The following is a 14,283-nucleotide window of genomic DNA, read 5'->3' as shown; positions in this document are numbered from 1 at the left end:
AATGGACCTTATTCTGACCCATGTAAAATAAAGAGTTTGTTATTATTATTATTAATAGGAGAAGCTAAACCTAATTCTGGTTCTTTTGCTGTTAGAACTTATTACCACATTTTGATAAAATATCAAATATCATTTTTAAAATATCAAAGTTAGTGATTTGTCTCTTAAATATCAACTTATGATTATGTGTTTAAGCCGGGACTTCTCAGTCTCGGAGTGTCTCAGTAGATTTCAAGAGACATCATATCATATTTAAATTTTTTAACAAAATTTATTTTTTATTTATATTTTGTTGTTGTTAAATTTGCCTTTATGTAGTTAAAGTTAGTTGTGTCATGGATCCTTTTGGCCTGTTTTTTTTTTTTAGTATAAGTGTAAACCAATGTAGTGTAGTAAACACATCTGAAATACAATAATTATATTAGTTGAGACCAAACAATTCTTATCATTTTACTTGTTGTCGTTTAAAAACTCTTATAAGATCCAGATATTATGTTGATCTATTCTATCTGTTTTAAGACTAAGACCTTTAATGACAATATACTGATGGTAATTAGTATATCAGAACAGTTAGTAGGTCAACCAATGGGAATTCCAAAAATCAGGTTTAAGTACAGAATTAGGTTTGGTACTTCCTATATATATTTAACTGTTGTGTGAACTAACCACTTAAAGCATTAACTTATTAATTGATATACATTTTGTTATTTTAAAAATGAAAAGGGCAATTGTAATTACATTAGACACAATCATTTTTATTGCACCTTATCTACTTGTAAAATTTTGTTCTCCCCCTATTTATACGTAAGTAGAATCATGATGTTAGGAATGGTTTGATATCAACAATCAAATGAATGAATAATGATTTTGTATCTCAGTTTGAAAAAATCTATCATTTTTTTGTGAGCATTAGATGTTATAGAAGATACTCAGAATTTGTCATTCGTAATTGAAAGCTATAGGAAAAAGGCTATAAAGAGGTCAAATATTTTACACATTCTCAATCATTTCTTCAAATCTTGGACATAACTAGGAACAGCATAAAGTGATTTCATCATTATTATATATATGATTATATAGAATGTATCTTTACTTATTATAGTTATACCTGAAAGTATCAGAACTTACTCTCAAGTATGTTGGAAATCCGCTTATTATTATAAATCCACTGGTATTTACAGATAATACACTATAGTATAATATGATGATATTTTAGGAAATCTAATAAGATTTTAAATTAATTTTGTTTATATTTGCTTTAGTCATATATATATATAGAAAATGAGAGAATTATACCTTCATAGAGTGAAATTTTCAGAAATTAATGAATTACAGAATGCTAATTTGTAAATCTATATTTAATGTAATATGTTTAGTTTGTAATTTATGAAAGATGTAAAAACTAAATCAACTTTTGCAATAGTAAATAAAAGATTGAAAAGGTATTTTGTCAACATATATATACATACTACTCCTTATTACAAACATTGCACAAATTCCAGATAAGAATGGAAGAAAAAAGAAAGTAGCATTTTTAAATTATGTTATTTTTATATTCCAGTTGCGTAACAGTGCCAGAGATAGTGCCAGGTACTGAAAACCACTGGATACCTATTGAAAATACAGTTCCTTTGTGACGACAGCAATCATGACACTTCATACCCCCAACAATATAGACATGATTAAATGCCGGACGATGTACCCATGTAATTGCCAATGCTTTTTGCCTGTGGTATATAATAACCATTGAAAGACTTCCGATTCGTTGCAGCAGCTCCAATGGCCGTCCACACAATGGTCATCTCATCCTGCGGCAACAGCTGCCAGACCATTGGCCACTATGGGCTACCTATAAGTGCTGACACTACGAAATCGGTTCGCCTCCCAGAACCTGTCTGGTCACAGACCATACAGGGGTTCAGTGAACAGATCATCGATATGGCATTGCAATAATACGAAAAACACTTCAAATAACCCAACGTGGTTTGTTTTCTGACAATTATCTATTGCATTATTGACATTTGAGTACATAGTTTACTACTTCCTGTACTTTGCGACGTTTACATATCTGTTCAGTATATTTACTCTGGCAACACTAGATAGCACCTTGCAGAGCAGACAGGCAAACAAAAAACTCATCATTTTCAGCTATCAAAGTTTAACCATGATAAAAAATGAAGACTTGACATGAAATAACAGTAAAAGAGCTCAACATCGTTATTCACAAGCCAAATTCAATCTTGATAATGATCAAATAAGATTAACATCATTCTCTCAATCCAAAATTCATTACCTAAGGTTCTCTCAGATCTTTTTTATCAGCTAACAACCCTTTTTTCCTTTCTCTCGAATAATTTATACAAACATTCCATCCTCATTTGAAAACCAATCGCCAAGTATAATGATCTAAATCTTATGACTGGTTGAGCTAGTAAGCAGTTGATTATAAGTCAGAAATATATGTCAATTTGGCCTTGTAGCAAAGTTACTTTACGAACGTTTTGTCTTCTCTACTAATAACATTAGCGAACTCGTTTGACCCACGTTAGATCCACGATGTTGCCCAATGTCTGTGATACCACAACAAGTACAAATACGACACATGTAGGTCTATAGTTAACAAGTTTATTTTGTCATTTCCCTTAATCACAAAGTATATAGCACGTTTACCTAATATTACGTACAATGTAATTGGTTTGAGACACAACATACAATTTACCACCCTTTTCTATGTATTTCCTTTTCGAAACTCTGATCATATATTTTATATATATATAGTTAAAGTAGATGATAACACCGTTAAAGATAGTTAATATTCAATGTCAACATGTTTCAATTCCATATTTTAGTATTAATATATATATAATATTGTCATAATTTTGTTTTTGTTTTAGCTTTCTGCTTTTATTATATTGATAAATAGTTTAACAGGTTAAATGCCAAAATATGATATAAGCTTTGAAAGTTTTCACAATGAAATCAAATCTTGAGATTACTCCTGGTCCCGTACTTTATTATAAACCGATATACCTACTTTTTAATCAGAAACAATCCTCGGTGGGGAGAGGATTTTAATTAAATACAATCTTATTTTTCCTGATTAAAGACCAGTATCGCTAAAAAATATATATGTTTCATTAAATCACAAGAAGTAATTATTTTCAGAAATACCAATCCTAATAAAAAATTGCAAATGACATACTTTTGGCGGTTTCAAGGCATTTTCAAAAATGTCACAAAATCCAACGTAAAAAACCTGTGATTAACGCATTTTCGTTCATAAAAGAAAATTGAAAATGTTTTCATTTCATACTTTCATTAACTATATTATAACATTCTTCATGTTTTTCGTGCTCAATTTCGTGTTGATTACCATCGTTTATACAATACAATCAATTTTCAAATCTGTAGTTGCAATTATTCTCAGTGAAGTTATGGCAAGATGTAAATAGTTCATTTTGAAGATTCTTTCCACAGTCATGCCTAGATATTCACCCAATGATGAGTCTATTACAATATGTTATACACATGAAAATGTCTTCACAATTTTTCAATTTCTAAACCTTTTAGGTTCAACCTAAGTAAAACTGACCCAAGGCTCAAAGTGAAATCCTTTAATGTACTACATCGATACATTCTAAAATCAGTAAAATTATTGAATTCAGAATTAATTAGTAGCTCTGTTTTATAATGCCAAATCTACCACAATATATACGGTTCTATGAAATAATATTTATTATTCTAGATTTACAGACAGCTCAGTTTGCATTTATTAATATACTTTAACATCATATATACTCTAGTACATGTATATGATTTACAATTATTCAGTATGTAAATTCTAATTGTTATAAATAGAGCATAGATATTACTACGGTAGTTCATGTAGAACATAATTAACTTTTAACGAGTTTTGTTTTAATTTTTTTTAATTTTTAGAATTAACACAAAATTTGAAAAAAGTAAAAAAATAGAAAAAAGAAAAAAAAAAGAAATCAGAAATCATAATTCAGGAAAACAAAATAGTGATTCAGTAAAAAAAAGTGATAAATAAAGAACTTGGATCATAATTTAATGAAATTGCATATTTCCTAAACCAACCGCCGTAATATATTTCTTTTGTTTTTTATATTCTATAATGCTACCATATATGATTAGTCTCGCATTATTGTTCTATAATGGTCCTATCTAAAGGATGATTGTCGACAATTTTGACAACTACTAATGGTCAACTTTCCAATTCTGCGAAGATAATGTAATAACGTGTCTTGCTTCTACAATTCAAAGCGTTTTTTTTTCATGATAGTTTTATGTTAAAGTTTTGCACAAAAATACACTTTATAATAAATATAATATATAATGAATTTGTATCGATCTTTGTAGAAAATGCTCTTTTAATGTAGGCTACTGACATTTTGCTACAGTTTTCACATTTGTAATTGTACTACTTCATTCATTCTGTGTGACTAAGTGAGGAAAGTAGGATGGAAAACGATGGATACGAAATTCATAACAGTAATGGAATTATATCTATCTATAACTAGATATTGATCGTGTAAATTATTTGACTATTTCAATTAAATTTTGGATGGAAATGTAAAAATAAAATGTAAAACGTTACTAATTTTATATCAGTTAATAGCCATAATGTGAGTTACTTTCAATGTATATGTATTACTATTCAAGGTGATATCAACATTTTAAAAAATTCATATTTTTCACCAGATTGGTCTTCAGGTATAGCCTTTAGTTTTTACTATTAGATAATGCGACAAATTTTCATTTCATTTTGCTAGAAATTGGGACCATGCACCAGCATCAAAATAACAAGAATTCTTCTTAAAATTCGTTCACGTTGTATAAATGATTTTGATTTTCTATTAATTTCAATAGATTTGCTGTTAACTTTGTTGGAACCAATTTTATTTTTAAAATATTAGCACTTTAACAGTCAGCTTTAACTCTGGTATGAATATTTCAAAAACAAAACGTAAGTCAACACACACTAGCACAAGTGACCAAATTTGAACAATTACGAAGAACATTGAAATCCAAAAGATTAATCTATATAAGTTACCAGAATTTGATATCAAATCTATTGTTGAAATAAGTTGAGTTCTTGGTAAGAAATTCAATTTATTTTCAGACGCTTCCATTTCATTTGTTTTTTTTTCAAATTGTGACATTTGGTTTGACAACATTTTTGTTCCTAATAACATTTGGCCATAAAAAGAAACAGTAAAACAATAGATGTTTTTGAATACTTATTTTTATTTTTTCAAATTACTATCTCGGAGTCATCTGTATTAACCCTTGGTCAGCTGAAAAATCTAATTGTTTTTCCACTGTTCAGATAGCCTCAAGTCAATATGTTTCTAGGCTGAACTCTTGATATTGTGATTTAAGGAAAAGATAGAAAGTGTCGTCTGCCATCTCCCACGTTATTGGAAATGTTGATCAAAGCAGACTAGTATTGATAGATTGGTATTACACATGTAAATGTAACTTATAACCCTTTCGAGAATTATTCAGATGACAAATCGGCTTTTTGATGAAAAATTGTATTTTGGTGGTATGTAAAGGGCACCAATTTCATCACGGAATTTTGAAATAAATACGTCTTATTTCATCTGACGTGGAAATGGAAAAAGTTTTAAATTTGATAAATGTTTAGTCTGTTGTCACGAATTGGTCGGGATAAAGTACCTGAAAGTAAGTATAACAATGCTTAATTGAAAACAAGAAACAATCTAACTAGTGGAAATAAAGTGACAGGTTATATATTCATTAATGAAGTATTAAATGAAGTATGTAATAGAGAATTGTGACTGAAAGTGTTAAATTCAATATATATAACGATTTGGAGATAAACAGATGTTAAGCTATTATCATTTCTGACGATTTATTTGGAGTGACTGAAGTTTATCAACAAAATAAAACGTCACGATCAAAAAGTTAACATTGCTTTTAATCTATATTGGAATTGCGTTAACAGAGTTGCCCATCCCATTCGACGTACTTAACAGATTACATTATATCAAGACCTACTGTTACCTTATCTTATCTTATACCATCAAGTGAAAAAATTGGAACCGTTATCTTGTCACTCATAGAGTCACAGAAAGGAAGAAAACAGCTGGATTTATATTATGACAAAGGAATTGTTAATATTTTTGTTACTGCAATGTGTAACTTTCATAACTTGTACCCATTACCTTAATGAATGGGCTGTAGAGATCAAAGGAGGTCCTACGATTGCCAAACGAGTTGCTGCTGAACACGGATATGAAGTTGTCAATAAGGTATGTTAAAACTTTCAATTTTCAAAACTCATTCATCTTCTTGTTCTTGATAAACGGAAATAAATTTCATATTTAAATTTATATATTTTAAATGAATAAGTTCTTGAATAACAATGCAGGTGTCTACAAGCAGTCGCGGACTTTATTTTCATTTTGTTCCTTATTTCGGTTTTCAGCCGGAGAGCTTACATCTGGTTATTTTCCAGAATGCATAGATAGTAGAAATAAGGTGGATTTATAGATATTTACATGCTATTCCTTTCAAAGAAATAACTTTCCCGAATACTCGCTTATGGACAAGCCACCCTTTGAGAATTGTAAAAGGGCTTTCTAAACTCTTTATGTGTTTCAGTGACACTGATAGCATCAATTTGCACTATTTCAATTCTCTGTAGCGTTTGGTGACGTCACTATCACAAAAGGTCCTTTGAGAAAGTGACGTCATAAAGCACTAAGTTAGTGGAATTGCAGGGACCACAGACGACAGATTGAAAATTGGAATGGTGTAAATCGATGCTATCAATGTCCCCAATACACAGACCGATTTTAGAAAAGCTCTTAACAATCCCTTTAAGTCAGTACTTGTACATGCGCGGACACTGACACAATGCGCTTAATATTGTTTTTGTCATCCTGTTCAATTTTAATTAATGAAACAGATGTTACTAATAGGCAACAAATTGTTTTTGGTCGCTGAGCTTATCATGTTCTATATTATTTAATGAAATCAAACCAATACTGATGCTGTACGAATAAATATCACATTTTTACATGCTTTGAAAAAATAAAAAACATTACACAAAATTAACCTTTGATTTGCTCCTTGTTTTATCATGAATTTATACTTTGTGACCTAGGCCAGTGCTTTCATGAGATTATATGTTCTCATCTAACACAACCATATGGTATAATTTCAGTTTAACTAGGGTTATGAGTGAGGGGTACATATCTCTAAAAATTTTATCGATAGTTTTCACTAATTCGAACACATACATTTTTGCCCTTTCAATTATGTTTCTTTTAAGATTAAGTATTGTACTTATTCTTTCCATTGAGAAATTGAAATGCTACCATTTTTACATGTGTTTCCGATTGCCCTTTGAAAAATAGACAAAAAGGTGGACTTGGTTAGGGGCTGGAAAGAATGAATCTGAAGTCGGAAAGAAAGATACACTAACAATATTTGTTAATTACTTGCTCGAAAAGATGACATCCGGATCTATTTCTTAAAACTATGATGGAAATAAGGTCATTTTTTCCTAATTTCTGTATACTTTTTGGGTTAGACAATTCTTTAAATATAAAATGATCCTTAACTAGAACATCAAAAATTGTTTCAAATTAAAATTATTCTTCATAAAAACTTCTCTGAACTAAATATTTTTTTTACACATATTATACTATATAATGCCTTTCGAAATTTATCTGTAGGCCTACTCTTTCATTGTCTTTTTATAAACGAAATTTTCTTTTAGAATTTCCGCGTTACAAACTAATTCTCAGTCGTATCTTTATTACTTTTCATAATAGTTTGTCAAATTAAAACGAAGCATGAGGAGTGGCAACTGCATTTGAATTACAATTCTATCATATAATAAGTTATATAGTTGTAGGTAAATTTGTCACAGGAAATATGGATGTTATGGATGTTGTCACTGGTCACAGAAATGTGGTCAAAGAGTGAATTGATCACTGTATAGGTCACGAGGTATTATCAAGGAAAATTGGTCACAGCTCTTAGTTCACAAAATTCCAGTGAACAAATATTATCGCTACCTAACTCTTCCGGGAAGTAGGAGGATTTTTAGGCCAATTAGTTGACGCTAATCATGAATGGAAGGCTATTTCACGAATATCAAAATAGAAAGAGGATTATTATTAACAGTGACAATGGCAGTTTAATCCAAGAGAAGAGTTTATCATAAATATTGAATGAGTATATGGATATTGAAAGGTGTCTCCACCTGCTAAATACGGCAATGTGGTGTGGTGTTTATTGCTTTTCAGCGATTTACTGCATATTTCTTCATGTAACATATTAACCAAAACATAATGACCATTCATCGTGAGATTGTTAAATAGGCTCATCCAAAACTTCATCGAACTTGTTCAAAATAATTTCATACCGAATTTTGACAATATGTACATGGTTTTCAATTCAAAATTCCATCGCGCTAAAAATTCTAAATCTATACGTAATATTTGTCTGAAATATTATGGTATACATCTAGTGGGGGTGTTGATATAGCAAATTATATTTGACATTTAGATTCTAGAAGATCACATATAGTTTGACCTTTAAATATACATCTAATTTAAATATGGTTAGTATGTTTTAAAAACTAAATCGCAATTCTATTCATACATATAAATGTAGGGCTTACATGCTTTGATCAAGTTGGGTGGAAGGGACAAAAAAACTTAAATATTCTTAGTGTCCGATTTTAAAGTCCTATGATCTCTGTTTATTGAGCTGATGACAGAGGACCTCAAATATCCATATTGATCATTCAAATACATTGCTAACCGAGTCTCATCCTCGCTGTACTCGCCATGCTCGTGTTCTTTCTATTTAACACAGAAAGAAGGCTTCTTTCTGAAACTTGGTGACAATTCTTCTTTAAAAGTTTCTAATTTAGTCCACACAATAAAGCAGGGTCGCTTCTCTTGTAGGCTTACTTAAGCATAGACCTAACAATAAGGGGATGGGTGCTAGTTTAAATTTATATAATAAGCTGAAAGGCTACATTGAATATCTAGAGTTTGCCATTATATAAACCTAAAGGGAGAGGAATGGAACTCCGATTTGAATATTTAGAATACTCTCAAATGAAGTGAAATTATATTCAGTGCATATGGGTTAAAGGAGAAACGGATACTGTCCATTATAAAACAAATTCATCACTATAGATTAAATTTGAAATGCAATTTTCACTGAAGGCTTGGATAGTCTCGATAAGAAACGTTAAAATCTAAACCTTTCATATTTCGTAACAGCATCATCCAAACTAATAAGGCTCAAGTTTCAGTTAGATAAATCTGTAAGAAATAACAGATATAATGTCATTATCAAATGTGATAATACATTATATTAGTAATTCAACATTATCATACGACAATATGATCTATAATTCGATCAAATGACGCCATAGAATGAAATATATTCTGGATTCAAAAGCCATTATGAAAACGTTTACACATTATTCATTTCAAATCAAAGTATAGCCATTTTTTATAATCCGCAAGGATGACAATAATTTTTGATAATACAGAATTTTAATATTTTCATCATCATCACCATTCATACATGCATCCATTCATTTTTTTTTGCTGAATCAAACTCGTATAAATGCTACCACCATTGTTAATCACTTCCTGGTAGAGGGGAAATATTATCAATATTTGAAAATAATTTGTAATGGAAAAGTGGAACAGGATATAATTTCAATGAAATATATATATATAAGTGTCACTAAAGCACTTTACAACAATGTAACCCATCAGTAGTCAGAAATATCAAGGAAATATCAAACTAACTTGACAACTCTAGAGGTAGTGCCGTGTGCAGATCCTGTTACACTACACTGGGGTCTGACACATTCGCCATTTATGTTCAGTTCATAGTGATACATGTATTATGGCGAATCGCTATAGAGTTAGCGTTTTTCAGCGAAATATTGAGTTGGCAGCTCTTCTATCTGTGACATACCCTGTAAAGCGAGCTAGTTATAATTCAGATGTAGATATTTTCGTTTCTCTATTGTCTACACAATGCTCTGTGAAAATACTTCTTTGATCCTCGTTCAATCTAAATTTAACCTTCGAATCCGTTTTAAATCACTTTTAAGTATTCGTACAAATGATAAACTGAAACATTGTATAACAATGTATGTAAATTAAAACCCAGAATCAAATAACATTTGATAAACAGGTAGGCAACAGAGAATTTGATTGGTTAAATATAATAGTAGAAATGCTCTGAAAATCCATGATAACAGGTGGAGACAACATATGAAAATTAACTACAATACGAAATCTCTAATCTGATAATAATAATAATTTGTGTCTCATTTGTTATCTTCTAATTTTGATATATACTACTAATATATCATTTATAGCATCGTGTTTTATGAATTGTCTAATATTGTCATCATATTGATTTGATATATGTGAAGAACGTGATAATTTTATTATTTCATAAGAATCTATATATTAAGAATATTACTTAATTTGAAGCAATATCGACTAATAAAAGATGTATATTAGAAAATTTGATGTAGTAGTGAATGTACAAGCGAGTGTGAATTATAATATCTAAATTATAATACATGTATATTAACGCTGTATTCAATTTTTTTTTAACATCGAAGAGATGAGACCTTGATTGTCTTCTATACACTACCGGTATGCAGTTAAGTAAATATGGTAAAATGATATAACTAAACAACAATTTCAAATACTAATGTTTCTAATGAGCTAAAATGGATTAATTATAAGGTGATAAATTTAGATATGTAGAGTAATGTATCATTGCTTAAGGAAACTTTTGTGGTAAAATGGTAGGATTATACTCTCATGAAATAAACGTAATTGCTCTTTTCGGGAAAATGGGTGTATCGTACTAGATTTACTTACAAAATGTTTGACAAGGAAACACCATTATAAGAAAAGTTAAATTGTTATAACATTTAAAATGAGATCTTAAAGGGGTAAAACTTAATCGTTTTAATTTTAGCCTTACCACTATGCAGCTGATAGAGTTTCCGGTTTCTTTTGCAATTCAGTAATATCTTATTGTAAAAGATAAGACTTTCTGTCGATTGTTATTACACGTAACAGAACCTTGGTAGTGTTCTCGAGGAATTTTAAATCTCTTGATATATCTTTCATGTAAAACCCACAGAGCTAAGATATCTGAAACGATAGTGAATTCACATATATCGTATATATTACTCCAGATGACAAACGTTTCAAAGTCTAGACAGCTAGAAAGTCTTGCTCAATGGTTGCCGACTAAATTGACGGAAAAATCTCTTAAGTCCAGGGCCCGTATGCATAAAACTTTCTTAGCAAGTTAGGGAAATAGAATGTACTGACCAATGAAAGTGATTGTTACAACTATGCCTTCTAAAGATAGATTGGAAATCCCAGCGGGGAACACCGGTTTCAGAAAAAATACAAATACATGTAGAACCACACCAATATCGGGCAGTATATTGACTTACAGAGCGTCTCAAAATGCAGGAGATCATGACTGTGGTTTAAAAAAAATTTTGAGGGGCCCCCACGCATCTAGCTGAGCCACTGCCAGTAGATCTGTGATGATGAGAATGTCAGGTCTGTCAAAACGAAATCTCATTTCAGATATTCATAGGTTCTCGCGGTCACAGAATATTCTTGGCCATCGCAAATTGCGTTCGACTTCCTCTACCTTAATATTCCCAGCTAGGATGGCAGCAATTCAAATAAGTGAATGTCGCTGATTTTCCTCTTTTGAAAACTGATTAGGTAACTTAAAGTTAAGAACATATTCATCTTAAAGCATACCGCTTTAATTGAGAATAGAACCTAAGGAAGGTAATAAGGATATCCTTAGAAATTAAGGAAATATTTTCACTTAAGATGTTATATGTATACGGGCCCTGGTTCCCAACCTGTTGTATTTTCACCCCGAGATTGTGCGCCTGGGGTGTGGCCAACTGTTGTATGAGAAGAATTTATCTTTAGGATCTACATATGTCATATGTTTCAGGGCTTTTGGTGCATGTCTTCTATCTGTAACATATTTGTAACAGACACTAACTGAGTACGGTTGATACCCTGGGGAGTAGTATGGATAGCTGAACTGATATAATGGCCATTGTTTTGGGGGGTTTGAGGGGTTTAAAATGATTTCTCTGGGGTGTGCGGACTGAAAAGGATTGAGTACCACTGTTCTAAAAAGTGTTTTGAATTTGAAATATAACTTAAAGAGAACCCTTTAGGTAACCATGCACTTAGGGTTTAACATCGTAAGAAAATAGAGAATCTAACTCAATGGTCTAATGTATATATAGTTTCCCTATCACTTTTTCTCATTATGTGCATGAGGACGACGTGGGAAACACGTCGAAACGTTGCATAAAACTTAACCAGTGATTGTTGTTCCATAAAGCTGTGTCTATATATCATACTCACAATTGCTAAAGACTTTATTCGTCATCAATATGGAGATGTGGCAAACCAACTCATAAACAAGATTGAAAAGAGTGAGGGTAAACTAATCCAAACATGTAATAATTTAACATTTTTATTGACAATAAGCTTATTCCTAAGGGGTTATCCCTCCGTTCGCCAGTTAATTCCTCAGCAGCGAATAAATTCTAGAAAGAGCAAGTCATGGCCTGGTAAAGGAAAGAATTCAGCACCACAGGAACCAAAAACAACGCCTTTCCATCAATGCCATGAAGTGAAAGTATCCTTTCTACCAATGATTTTCAAGACTTGAGAACCAAGCAAGAGAAGACCAACAACCTTCTTGGCCAAAAAATCAAAAGCTCACAACAAACCAAATTTGACAACTTAAGAAGACAGAAAAACCATACAGAGAATTTATTAAAACCAGACCACAACCAAAAAAATGAATTCCTAACGAAAACTGTTATCAACCTAAGCTAGAAAAATCTTACAGACGAGCAGATAAACCTCCTCTCCCGAGACCTAAAGTTCTCACCCGTTACCAAACTCAAAAACCATGATGACTTCATCGTAAACATTGAACGTGGCTTACACCAATTAGCACCAGGCGGTCATATCAACTACCTGAGACACCAAGTGACAGAAATCCTCGCTAAAAACAAGATACAACCTAACAACTTTACCAAAGTTCAGAGGGATGCACTCACTGACCTCAGACAAGATAATAAGATCGCCATTTTACCAGCAGACAAAGGGAAAGCCACAGTCGTCATGGAGTACCAAGAAACTGTCACAGAACTACTTAGTGATGCGGAAACTTACAGAAGACTCCATAAAAACCAAACGAGCATATACAAAGACAAGAAGGTAAACGAATTTGAAGTAACCAAATTACCAATCAACTTAAATTTAAACTGAGATCAAGCCGTCACCCACGTGCACCATATGCCAGAGCAACAATTTAAATCCACAAAAACCCCATCAAGGCTCGGCTACTCATATGCTCTCGGGATTCTGTCTTCTATAACATCGCCCAACATCTTAGGCCCAGTCTATACGTCGCGCTATAGACGGACTGACAGATGACACATTGAGCGCTTCTATAAGGCGTCTCTCGCACATGGTGGGAAATTCAAATTATACGTTTAAGAAAGGTTTAGGTTTAAGAAAACGTTTAGAGTTTCGAAAGAGACATTCTCCTTCATCTCCATGTCCTTCAGAACATATCAAACACCGTCTTGAAAGAGAAGTTGTAACCGAAATGCCGATAAGCCCTGAAGAAAGATTAGCCATCGCTCTGTACAGACTGTCACGCGGGGATTATTTCTACACAATATCGGAAATGACTGGATTTGGTGTAACAACAGTTCGAAACATCACAAGAGAGGTTACCGAGGCATTGGTTGAAACAATGTGGCAAAATTGTGTAGGTTGTCATTTTCCGAAGAATGAAGAAGAATTTCGAGAAAAAATTATTCAGATGGAGGAGCTATGGGCAGCCGTCGATGGTTGTCATATTCCGATCAGGTGTCCCCGCGGTATTGGTATAGCAAGGAAAGACTACCATAATTTCAATTTTTCTTTATTCTGTTGTACTGATGGCACTTGTTGATGCAAGGTACCGTTTTGTGTGGGGCTCATGTGGTTTCCCCGGAAACTCTCACGACGGGATAATATTTCAGAAATCTGGCATGATGGTGTCGACGGAGATATTTTACCAGATATCCACTTTGATGTGAACGGGGCACGAATACCTCCGCTCATTGTTGGTGACTCTGCTTTCTCGATTAAAACATGGTTACGA

The sequence above is a fragment of the Lottia gigantea genome, assembly GCF_000327385.1.
Source record: "Lottia gigantea unplaced genomic scaffold LOTGIsca_1, whole genome shotgun sequence".
NCBI classification, from domain to species: Eukaryota; Metazoa; Mollusca; class Gastropoda; family Lottiidae; genus Lottia; species Lottia gigantea.
The sequence above is the reverse complement of the archived record's forward strand: the minus strand, read 5'-3'. Positions refer to the sequence as shown.